This window comes from Zingiber officinale, chromosome 3B, assembly GCF_018446385.1.
Source record: "Zingiber officinale cultivar Zhangliang chromosome 3B, Zo_v1.1, whole genome shotgun sequence".
NCBI classification, from domain to species: Eukaryota; Viridiplantae; Streptophyta; class Magnoliopsida; order Zingiberales; family Zingiberaceae; genus Zingiber; species Zingiber officinale.
The window spans coordinates 43,347,889-43,350,056 of record NC_055991.1 but is presented as its reverse complement, the minus strand read 5'-3'; the positions used below and the strand labels follow the sequence as shown (position 1 = coordinate 43,350,056).

At 43.8% G+C, this 2,168-nt stretch overlaps 1 long non-coding RNA gene across 1 annotated transcript; it reads right to left on the bottom strand.

Annotated features, from left to right (window-relative positions):
- Window positions 1-993: 993 nt before the first annotated feature.
- LOC121968245 lies at window positions 994-1,949 on the bottom strand. The gene is made up of 3 exons (XR_006108018.1): window positions 1,516-1,949; window positions 1,345-1,444; window positions 994-1,048 (listed from the first exon to the last, which is right to left on the bottom strand). It is a non-coding gene; the product is annotated as an uncharacterized LOC121968245 (long non-coding RNA).
- Between the last annotated feature and the right edge of the window lie 219 nt (window positions 1,950-2,168).

Below are 2,168 nucleotides of genomic sequence, written 5' to 3'. Positions count from 1 at the left end.
ACCTGAAAATATCAACAATGGAGGTACAACTGATATGCATAATAAAACAAATAACAGACAACACTAATCATGCGTACAGTCTCCGAATATGAGGAGGATAAATGCAACTGAAATGAAATCGAAGATAACTGTATCGACCGGATCAAAGTATAAAGGTAACAGGTCGTCAGATCGAAGAGTCATAATCCTGTATGCATGTCAATCAATGCATCCAAACAAATGAGCATATAAGTGCAGCAATCACAAGCAAATAAAATGCAATAAATGCATATATCACCATACACTAATCAATGCTCCTGTGCAATGACAGAGTAAACGGAATGCTGACTCCTGTCCTGTGACCCCAAATCATAAATGGGGAGCTCAATGCTCTCATCTCCCGAGACGATCGAGGAGGGATCTCTGCCACACTACCCAGAGTCCGACCAACGGAGCCAAACAAAGTCCACCATCTGCCGGCACGCTGCGACCCTAAATGCCAACGGAGCCAAACAGAGCGGAACTGACTGCCGGCTACCACGCTGAGTCACCTGACCAACGGAGCCAAACAGCAGAACCGCCACACACCAGCCAGATATACAAATCCATGGGTGATGTGTGCAGTACATGTAACTGGCGATGAGCTCAACCAAAGTAGAGCCGACAATCGCACAGCATGCAATCATGATGCATGATACTGAACATGGCAATCTCATGAATAACATGGCATGATCCATATAAATAGATACAAAGTGTGTACCACAAGAAGACGTATCAAATAGAAGGTACACAAATCGAAGAGGGTATCAAATAAACCCTAGGTCCAGAATATAACAGAGCATGTGGTTAGGTCACTACCTAAGGCATATGTGATCAGGTAGATAATGCAACATAAATAAACAAACAACATGTACTAATCATGTAGTGACCAACCGAAATAAACAGGTAACACAATTACTGTTATATGTTAAACATATTATCATGCATATCAAAAGACATAAGTCAAAGTACCCGCCTCCAATAAAGTGATCCAAATCTGACTCCGAGATACTCGTCTCGCGTCAAGATCCTGTGTTAAACAAACAAATATATATATTTTATTTAGCTAAATCCTACTGAATAGCTAAATAAACAAATCTCTAAAATTGAATTAGGGCAAAACCCTAATCAATAACTAATAATCCATGCATACAACATTACACTAATCTTGTATCAACATGTTTCAATTAATGACATTCTAATCACAATCAACATTCAACTACAACCTTTAAACTAAAAAAACATGTCTTACTACATGTTCCAAACTAAACTCATCTACAGCATACTCAAGTATCAAATTACACTAATCAATCACTCTATACGTACCTCAATTCACACACTGCTCTAGATCCGCAACCAACAAGTAGCTGTTGGAAAGAAGGCTGCCGGAACCAAGAACAAGCAAGCCTCACAGCACACAACCTCACTGCTGCAATCAAAACGGATCAATAGCAGATCAATCAATCCAATGACACACCAATGGAACAAGAACCTCACCTTGTTGGCTATGACCTAGGGCACGGCACAGAGAAGGGAGGAAGTGAAATCTGTGGCCACCGACGGCTGTGTACCCTAACTAGGGCACGGCTTGGAGCAAAGAGGAGAGAATCGGGCTGGGGGCTTGATCGGCCGTAGTCCTGTGCTCGATCTCTCCGCGGCCAGGGCAACAGGGAGTCGACTGTGGCCCTAGTCACCGGCGACAGAGGAGTAGAAGGAAAAACCGCTTGGGATCAGGGAAGGAAGTTAGGGCACGCACGGAAGACCGGCAGCACTTCCGTCCGGCGTCGACACTGTGCAGAGTAGAGGAGAGGCGGCTCTCGTCGCCGGCGGCAGAGGGGAGAGTGTGCGCACGCGAGAGAGATGAGGAGAAGATCGGGTTTGGGAGAGGAAACCGGCGCGAGGAAGAAGGAGAAAAGGAACGGGCGGAGAAGGTGTCGAGCACGGGAAAAAAAATAAGAGAAAAGAAAAGATAAAGGAAAAAAAATAAAACTTTTCCTCATTAAAACAGGGTAGTCTAAACAGGCTTTTCCGGGCCCCGTTTTATCCCCGTCAACTCGTCCGTACGAGCTCCGAAAAATTAACGAAAATTCCAAAAATTTCGGAAAATTCCCTTATTAATATTCGCCTATTTTCCGGTATTTTACATTCTC